Below are 11,054 nucleotides of genomic sequence, written 5' to 3' on the forward strand. Positions count from 1 at the left end.
CTTCGTTGTGGTGACTGATGCATCAGCTCTCACCTACATCATGCGTGGAAAGTAGCGTACCTCATCGCGTTTAAGCCGATGGAGCATCGAGCTGCAAAGCTACGATCTAGAAATAAAGCATCGCCGAGGAAAAGATAACATCATTCCCGATGCGTTATCAAGAGCTGTCGAGAGCATTGAAGTCGAGGACTCAGGAGATCCCTGGTACTCGGATCTAGTGACCAAAGTAAGAGAGTCCCCTGAGGACAATCTCGATTACAAAATCGAAGACGGGAAGCTCTTTCAACTCGTGCCAACTAAAACCGATGTTTTAGATTACACACACCAATGGAAACTGTGTGTACCCCTAGATTTGCGTGGCCAAGTTTTGAAGCAAGAGCACGACGATGCATTACACGTCGGGTTCGAGAAAACTTTAGACCGGGTAAGAAAATTATATTTCTGGCCGAAAATGTCCGCGTCTGTCCAGAAACATGTCCAGCAATGTCGGCTATGCAAGGAGACGAAACCAGCCAATGTTTCGCAGCACCCAGTAATGGGGAAACCTAGACTAGTCACCAAACCATTTCAGATTTTGTCCATTGATTTTATTCAATCATTGCCCAGAAGTCGATCTGGCAATGCACACCTCTTAGTTCTTCTCGATTTGTATTCGAAGTGGACTGTATTAGTACCCGTTCGAAAAATTTCAACCAGTCTGACAATCAAAATTCTTGAGGAACAGTGGTTCCGACGATTTTCGGTTCCCGAAATCCTTATTTCGGATAACGCCTCTAGCTTCGTCAGCCATGAGTTCAAAGGTTTTCTTGAGCGGTACCAGGTGAAACACTGGACGAATGCTCGACACCACAGTCAAGCCAATCCTGTGGAAAGGCTTAACCGTAGTATCAATGCCTGTATCAGAACATACGTGAAAACGGACCAGAGGTTGTGGGACACGCTAATATCAGAGGTAGAGCATGTGATAAACAATACTCTACACTCATCAACCGGTTTCACACCATATAGAATTGTTTTTGGTCACGAAATAGTCTCGAGAGGTGGACGCGAGAGATGTGTCACCTGAAGAACGAATTGAGCAAAAGCAATCGGTCGATAGAAAGCTCGCGGATATCGTTCGTCGAAATCTCGAAAAGGCACATGAACACAGTCGTCGTAATTACAATCTTCGGTACAATAAACCGTCGCCGGTGTACCAAGTCGGTCAGCAGGTCTATCGTCGAAATTTTACACAGTCATCCGCCGCGGATTCGTACAACGCTAAATTAGGACCCACTTACGTGCCTTGTACCGTAGTCTCGCGTAGAGGTACGAACTCCTACGTGTTAGCTGATGATCAGGGGAAGATCGTTGGTATCTTCTCCGCTGCAGATCTTAAGCCAGGAGTCGCAGATTCTGAATAGGTTGTATAGTCCATGTCTAGGTCATAGGTGTAGTCAGGTCTGTTTTGTAAACATGTATCATAGGTTATCACTCGTCATATTTCTATTGTCCTCGATAAGCAGATGATTCGTTTCGGTACATTGTTCATTTTTGTAAATTGTCGATCGATCGCTAAAAGTAAACAAAGTGTAGAGAGAGAATGTTAGGTAGAGTCTCAGGCTTGCGTGTTAGGTGTTTGTGTAGATGTTTTTTTTTCCATAGCCCCCCAATAATTTCCAACTACCGCCATTGCCATCTAAAAGAGTAGCGTGCTCATTGAAATTGTCGAACTGATTAAGGTGATTAAAACTGCTAAATGCAGACATATTCAATGTGCAAAGTAGCAATTTTAACCGGTTTAGCTCCGCACTCAATTAGACAGCACACTTGGTAGATTTTTGTCAGCAATAGACCACTAAATTTGCACAATTAAGCCCCAAAATTCAGCAACAACACTTGGCACTGCGATCCACACGAAGCTATTTGAGAAGCAAATGGCTATTGTGTAGCTTGAGAGATGCTCTATCAGTAAGCGAAACCGAGAAAGGTATAGGTTGAATTTCTTGCAGTTTAAGAACAATACACCCTCAAAAGCAATAGGGTAGAAGCGCGTAAAATGGTACTTGTTCGAGTTTCAGGAACGAGTTCACTATTTTGTCGAATTTCGCGTTCAGAATGCTACTTTCAGAATAGTCGGTAAACATGAAAGGTGTTGTCCCAAACCTGGGCCTAATTTGTAGGTAAAGTTTAAATGAAAATAAACTTTATCTTTGATAAAGTTTATTTTCTAGAGGGAGTATGTGGTAGTGTTACCGTTTGTAACAGTTTGTCTGTGTATTTGTGTTAATTTGTTTATTCTATTTGTAAAAAAAAAATATATCTTGCATGTTTCCGTGTATATAATTATTTGAATTCAATAAATGCCCTACACATACCCCTAGATGTAGTACACTAAAATTACCACAGTACACTACAATAAAAACTCCATTATGTATACCAGTTAGAGTTCAGTGGAGAAAAAGGTGGAATATAGGGAAAAGAGGAGAAAATGAAAGATGGTCTATTGAGCGATAGAGGGACGAGGGATCGTTGAAGGATTGATTAGGTCTACTTCCCACAAGGACCTCATTCAAAGCGGACGTTAAAATTGAAAGTTTTGGTACAGAAGAGTTAGAAGCAGAATAGTTTATTAGTGGAAAGATTTTTCTAATAAGTTGATTTGGAGAAACGATTAATATCGAGTCAGGTATGCTTGTTCCTGTGAAGACCAAAGGTTAGGTCTAAGCTATATTTTGTGTCTCTAGGATCCGTTAAGTTTTGGTCACCACACCACAAGTTTCCCGGATATTCCTCCGGTGTAAACCCCTGTCGGTCCGCTAAGGCCTAGGGAAACAGGCCGGCGTTCGTGGAAGCCACTTTGACCAAAGCCAGCACAATCACCGAATTCCAGATCCGACGACCAGGTTCAGCAAGAGGGCTCAACCACGTGGAAGTGACCCCGTAACCGAGCATCTACGTGTGTCTGGTAGCTCAGCGAGTGGCCCTAGCCAAGTTCCCTAACGCTACATCCACCATCCAGAAAGATTCGGCATCTCCGTAGTTCCACCGGTCCACAGATCCTGAGAACCTCCAAGTGCTCCTGTAGACACCGGCCGGTCAGGTACAAATAGGTTAAGTACATCACACTACACACTAACCCACACAAAACTGTACTGGATAGGACAATATATGGTATAAATTGTAACCCACTAGTATTTTCATTACAGCCCCACATATCCGAGGTCAGATTAGCCGACTAGATTCCAGGTGCTCCAGATCGCGCTAGCCAGGAAAAGAGGTTGTTGTAGAACCCGGCCTCACACGACAGGCCGTTGCTCTGCCAAGCTTGCCGAGGTCTTTTGTCCTGGTAGCACGTGTGCTACCCTACCTACTAGTAACATAACCCCGAAGGTCAGCAGTAATGACGGTAAGTCGGAGCCTAGCCAGGTGTTCCGGAAAGCTGGGAAGAGTGGACCTGAAAAGGCAGGCCCATCCCGGAACGATGGAAACAAGAGAATGCGACAGTTGGTAGGCCCTCAGCAGCCACAGAGTAGGGCAAACCAAGGGGAGGATCCCCATAGGAGAAAAGTTAAGCGGAAGAGAACATGGGATGGTCGGTATACCATCTAACCTTTCATGAACCGGAGGTTTGCTTCAGGTGTCTGGAATCAGGACACAAGTCATGGGACTGCAAAGGCCATGACAGGAGCAAGCTATGCAGGCAATGCGGCGCTGAAGACCATAATTTACAAGGCTGCACGAGTCCACCCATGTGTCTGATTTGTTCCGGGAAATCCGTGAACAACAGGAACCCAGCGGGTGGTCCAACGTGCCCGGCTTTCAAGAAAGCCGTAGTGAATAAATCACAGTACAGGTAACGCAGCTGAACCTGAACCACTATGACGCAACTCAGCAACTGCTTTGTCAGGCGGTTTCTGGGTGACGGACGGATATCGCCATCATAGCGGACTCATACCGAGTACCCGCCGGCAACAACAATTGGATCTTGGATGGGTGCAGAAAAATGGTGGCGATATCGACGACTGATAAATACCCAGTCCAGATGTCTACTAACTATGAGGACTTCGTGGTCGCCAAAGTAAACGGGGTCATCTTCTGTAGCTGTTATGTGCCTCCGCGGTGGTCGATCAAGTAGTTCACGCAGATGCTGGGCTGCATGACGACCATGCTGACAGGGCAGAGGCCGGTAGTAATAGCGTGTGACTTCAATGCCTGAGCCATGGAATGGGGAAGCCGTTTCTCGAAACTGCGGGGTCAGGTCCTGCTAGAGACACTGGCCATACAAGATGGCAAACTGGCTTATTTCGGTACTAAGAGTACCTTTAGCCAAAACGGTGCGGAGTCGAATATTGACGTTATTTTTTGTAGTCCTGGCCTAACGAGAAGCTCAAACTGGACAGTAGACGGTAGCTACACTAATAGCGATCACCTGGCTGTACACTACCATAGTAACGACTACAACGACAGCAGGCAGCGGGTAGGGGAAGAGGCGGCTGGCCACGGCCAAGCCCTCGCAAGTGGAAGACATCATACTTCGATGAAGGGGTATTTAGGGAAGTATCGTGAGCGAAACCTACTTGCAGCGACGGTTGCGGTGCTCTCGCGTGCGTGCGATGCGACCTTGCCTAGGCGAGTCCACCTTAGAAATGAGACACCACTAGCTCAATGGAGGACTCAAGCGATTGCGGACCTGCGCGCCACGCATGTCTACGAGATAGGCGATGAATGCACCGAGCACGATCTGAGGAAGAGTGAAACGAACGATGGATGGTATTCGCCGCTGCAAAAGCCGCGCTGAAGACCGAGAAAAGGGCAAGCAAAAGTCCTACTTCGAGGGTTTCTGTCAGAGTGCCGATGCGAATCCATGAAGTGATGCCTACAGGATCGTGATGGCCAAGACGAGAGGTGTAATGACTCCTACAGAGCAATCTCCAGAGATGTCGGAGGCAATCATCGAGGAGATTTTCCGCGCCACGATCCTACTCCTGGGCTTCCTTTCGTAGGACAGCCGGGGACTGGGGTTGGTGATAAGGAGAGGGTCACTGATGTGGAACTTGCGGGGATGGCAAAGTCCCTTAGCGTAGATAAGGCCCCAGGTCCGGACGGAGTTCCGAACCTGGCCTTAATGTAGTTATCGCAGTGACTCTTGATAAGTTCAGGTCTGTTATGCAGAAATGCCTGGACGAGAGAGTTTTCCCAGAGGAAGCGGCAGAGCCTGGCTCTATTGCCAAAGGCGGGGAAACCACCCAGAGACATGACGGAACATAGACCAATATGCTTGACCGACTCGGCGGGGAAGGTGCTCGGAAAGATCATCCAATGTTGAGGCACACCGAGGGTGTAAATGGTCTCTCGAGTAGCCACTACGGCTTCCGGAAGGAGAGGTCAACCATAGACGCTATTCTGCCGGTTACAAAAACCTTCGAGATAGCGCTCCAGCGTAAGAGGAGGACGATTCGCTACTGTACATTAGTGATTATGAATGTAGGAAACGCGTTAAATAGTGCCGGTTGGGCGGCTATTGTAGATGCACTCCTGCGTCTGGAGATAGCCAGGTACAGGGGATAGACAAAATGATCGAGACAGACAAAATTTTTAGTTTTCAAAAAATGTTCAACTAGCTGTAACTTTTCGAAACGTGCCTCAAATATTCTCAAATTTTCACTTCAAGTTGGTCAACTCGATGTGTATCACTGGACAAAATTTGGATCGGGCAATTCTGCACAAAGTTATAAAGATTCTAGAAATAGGTGTAATAATCCGACAGTCAACTTTGAACCGAATGCAATGAAATTTTGACTATTTACGACTTATATAATGAACTTTGAAAAACTTATGTCACAGCTTAAAATTCTTAATTTTAAAGATAATTTTTTATGATTAGTTTATTTTTCTAATAAAACACCAAATTTTCTAAAACTTCAACATCGTTGCAAAATCCAAGATGCCAATTATAGTTCATTTAAATTCCCTCTAATTGTCTTGAATATAAATATGTTTTGAAGGAAAGTAACAACATAGCCTTCAATTAATAGAAAAAGTATTGGGATGCATATTTAAAATAGACCAATTTTTTAAAAAATCATAAAATAAATCAAATCGCTATAACTTTGTCTCTTGTTAATAATTTAAAGTTGTGTCAAACGTTTTTCAAAGTTCATTAAATAAGTCATAAATGGACAAAATTTCATTTGATTCGGTTCATTGAATCCGGAGATATAATACCTCAAATTTAACTTTCGTATAATAATACCTTTTTCTAGAATCTTTATAACTTCGTCTAGAATAGCCCGATCTTTACCAAATTTTGTCCACTGATACACAACTAGTTGATCATTTTACAGTGGAAATTTGAAAATATTTGATGCACTTTTCGAAAAATTACAGCTAGCTGCTCATTTTTTGAAAAGTGAAAATTTTGCCTGTCCCGATCATTTTGTCTATCCGCTGTACCTATTCAAGATTTGCGGAATAACTTAAGTTACTTCCAGAATCGAGTACTAGTTTATGACACGGAGGTGGGTCGGCAATGCTTTCATTTAACCTCAGGAGTCCCGCAAGGTCCCACCCATGGTCCGGTGTTATGGAATGTCAGAGGCTAGAGTTCCCGGTGGGGGTGGAGATCGTCGGCATCGCTGGCAACATTACGCTGGAAGTCTACAGTGAATCGATCGAAGAAGTGAAGTTCACAACTGCACACTCGATCAAGGTTGTGGAAGCGTGGCTGAGATCTAGGAAACTGGAGTTGGCTCACCACAAAACTGAGGTGGTGGTTGTAAACAACTTAAAGTCGGAGCAGCAAGCGATGATCAGTGTTGTAGACGATTGCAAATCGATCGTTGCAGCGACTAAGTGGCCGCAGAGAGAACATACTGGTAGCGTTGCTATCGTAGCGTCGGTCTACTGGTTTGAATCCGAGTTTGAAATCCGAAAAGTCAAATGTTGGGCTGGTGGTAAATGCATCAAAAACAAAGTAGATGCTATTAGGCTATGAAGGAGATTTGGTAGATTATCGACAGTCATTAGCGCAGTCTAAGGAGTCAAGTTGAACGAATGACAACGGACCGAACAAAAAGAACCGCGTCCAAGAATGCATGGATCTGTCCAGCCCAGTGAAGAGGATTGTCGTACAAAATTGGCACAAAACAAGCACCAAAGAAGTCGCGGCGATTGCTCTTCATCCCAACTGGTAACAGATAATGACATGATCTCGAACATTTTTGTTGCAGACAAAACGGGACCTAAATTTGTTGCGTACTTTTCAGTTCGTTAATAACCAATTATTACCAACCCAAAATCGAAACTTTTGGATGATACATCTTCAGCAGCGTTACAGTGTTTACCCACTCGAAGTTATCGCTCGAAAATCACAATCCAAGCATTAAAAATCTCCAAACTCTTGGTGCACGATCTTTGTCCTATTCAGTTCAAGTTGGGACAAAACTATGTCGCAACAAATTTAGGTTGCGACATTGTCGTTATTGCTGCGCGATGGTTGAATTTTGTTTCACTGGTCCAGCCAAGGATGGAAGAAAATCACTTCAAGCGATAAATGATACAGGATACGAATAATCCAAGATAGCCTTGTTCTTGCAGTAGCATGATGCCGACGTCTCACGCCATGCTCGTATCACCGTGCAATCAAAGCATCTGATGCACGCTTTATCGCGTGATGACCCGTTATCGGATCATGTTACAAGTCGTGATGAATTTTATTTTATTTTTATTCATCACAATTTAGGCCACTTTTGTACCCGTAAACCGCATTCATTATTATAAATAATACATTCATAAGCATATCTTCAAGTTAAAGAAGTACGTAATACTCAAAAAGTTAATGAAATCGCGAATTTATCATTTCAACTTCATGATAGCGATCGCATCGTGCCCGCACATGCCGAGCGAATCATTTTTCTCGGACCGTAGTTTGTTATGATGCTTGACGACAAAATGTTATCGTTGTTTCAACCGCGACACATTCGAAATCTGATCATGATCACTAGATTTCCATCCTTGGGTCCAGCCACATATTGGATTCGTTTGACCCCGAGGAGCATTGAGCCTCCAAACCGCGAAAGACACCTAGACCGACAATAAGACGTCTCCGCGTGCTTGTAAACACGGCCTTGTAGGCAGAACCTGGATAATACACCCCCTGGCCTCGAGGAAAGTGTGGGCAGTAATGGAAAGTCAAAGGCTATTGGCCGACGAGCCCCCCCCCCATGGCGGAAGAGCCTCAACGACCGTCACCGTAGCTCAATATGCAATGTGTTAATGCTTCCTGCACGAGTCTTTGAACGTCATCGTGAAAATCGGACCAGAACACCACACCAAGGGCTTGAGAAGGACGTCTGACGGTAAACCCGTCTCCACCGTTTTGAAAGCGACTGCTAAGAAGACCTACCGCAACTTCACTAATTTCATGGACGCTATCTGAGCCTGGCTGACTGCAACTGCCGGAGCTGCTCTTCCATCTGCATCTCCAAGGGAACACATGGCTGAAAATAGTTCCAAACATTTGCGGTGGTTGCAAGGGTGAAAGCAAACATATTGTATGAATAAGTATAGGTCAGACGATTAACAAATGGACTTTCGGATACATAACAGTTCAAGTCAGTGTTGAATAAAAATCTGTTTTATTATTTTATAATTATTTTCAATTTTCTTTTAACATTATTTCTATGTACATGATCAATGCTTTTGTAGTAATTTCACTGCATCGCAGTCAAAGTGCACTGACCGTTCAGTTCATCTTAAATCATTCGAAGACGGACGATAAAATGATAAGAAACCAAACAGGAGCTATTTAATACAACCCAACGTGTTGACGTTAAGCAAGCAGAACACCTACGGACCAATCAATTTTACTAGTATCTCATGCTTTTCTAGTCTCATTTAACTTTCTGTTCGCAGCAAATATTTCATCTAATCTCTTCTACTCGGTATGATACAACGGTTTTACTCTTGGAGTAGTCGTCAAATTTGGCTGGGAACTTATAGAACAAAATGGAAAACAAGTCTCGCCTATGCCAAGCGAGAAGGACATAACGTTTTGGCTGCTCCGGTTTAATTCTATCGTTTCAACATAAATATTAAATTAAGAACTCGTTTAAAATAATAAGACAGATTACCTACTTATATAATAGCAAAAATATTCATATACAGTCTTTGCAACTGTACTACTATGCAGACGAGTGTCTTGCTAACTTTCACCTAAACATAGTAAAGCAAAAAATCTTCGTAAACATAAAGTTCTTGGTTTGTTTCGTTCAGTTCCTCTCGCAAATGGAGGAAATACTTCAACCATTTTGTTGTCCTTAAGTTTAACTTTCACTCTTTTTATTGATCATCTCCAAATCTGATACACATTTGGTAATGCGTGTAGGGTGTCTTGTTTTAAAATCTTTTCTTTGTCTTCCAGATTTAAAAGATTTTCTTTTTAATGCTTATTCTTAAAACTACGGTTTCTTAAATTCTATTCTCATTTTTTACACATTTCCTGCAACTCAATTTGTCACTTACTAGAAGTATCTTCAATAAATTATCCTGTGTGCTACGTGAAACGTAATTCCATCAATTTATCATGTACGATTTACCGTGTAGTTAAGTTTCTCCAGCGATAGCCGAAGGTTTTCAAAATATACATGCTAATGAGTTCATTCAATCTGATATCGTTTCCTGTTTTCGACGGTAAAGCATCTATATACAGTAGTGCAACTAACGGATCACTTTCCCTGCTGGCGATTTACTATTTACGATTTCCAATCTGAGTTCGATTGTTTGTCGATTTGTCACATACGGTTTGCAGCAAATTTTTCTGATAGTTAAAACTGTACAGGTTGTTTTTATAAAATCACTGTTTGCCTTGGTAAGTAAGTGTCAGTAACTTTTTGTTCTGTGTCTGGTTGAGCTTGTTTCATTCCCTGCTTCTCGGTATTGGCTTTAGCGGATCTTTTTATATAGTGGCTATTTATCAAAACAAAAGATTAAAACGGAAATGGGCAAGCGTTGTCATTTTCCTAAGTTAGTTTCTAATTGGTGAATAGGCAGCAAACATTGTAAATACTCACCCTAAAATAAGTGGTAAGTTTGACCAAAATCAAGAAGATATTCTTTTGGTTATACTCAATTTTTTTCCATAAACGTTCATCACATTTTTTGCAGAAAACATGCTTGAGCTATTCTCTAATTACACTCAATTATTGATTTCTTTGGATACAAAGACGAGACAAAACAAGAACCATATTCATACATTTTGAGGCATGTTTCAGTTTGGTAATATGTTTGTTTGAAACAATGGAGGAATTTGAAAGAAAACTTAGTTCGTGGTTATGCCAATGCTTGACTTTTTCAATGATCGGAGTAAATATTTGAAGATTTCCAAACATCACAAGGAACACACTGCCTAAAAATGTTACCATTTATCAAACCAAATTTCATTAATACCAACAAGGGCAAAATACAACTCTTCTCAACATTCTGTACCACTCTAGTTTAGCTCGAATGTTTAAAATAATCATGAAACGAAAATGTTTGAAGTGCGTTTTCAGCTTGAAATTGGAATTGGCTTCTTTAACGGTGTTGAGATAATTCGATATTCTGAATCTGCATGCCAAACTGAGCCGAAATCCAAATTTTCATGAGTTTTGGTGCCCGGGAACCTATTTAAAAATCAACTTGAAGTTTGTATGGCAGCGATTTGTCGAATCACCCATTGTCGTGGTTTGTACTGGGCGGAGCTGTCAAACAGTTGTCCAGCTGTCAAAAGGTGATTTCAAAAAATCTCTTTGAAATTGATTTTAGGTACCAAAATAAGGTTCTAAAAATCTGAAAAAAATCACAGTGGCTCAGAAAAAGGTGCTCTTTCGTATAAAATTAAAAAATCAATACATTTTTCAAAATTTAAAAACCCAATTAGCATTAAATGGTTTATTTTAGGAAATATCGTTCATTAGCAGTCGTTCTGCCCTTTTGCCAGCAATATGAAGCATTAGGTTTGCCAAGAAAGAATTTAAGCATTGAACAAAAGACAAATACTATGCAACCCCATGCAGGAACCTACGCTGGGGCTA

This window comes from Aedes albopictus, chromosome 1 (genome assembly GCF_035046485.1).
Source record: "Aedes albopictus strain Foshan chromosome 1, AalbF5, whole genome shotgun sequence".
Lineage (NCBI taxonomy): Eukaryota > Metazoa > Arthropoda > Insecta > Diptera > Culicidae > Aedes > Aedes albopictus.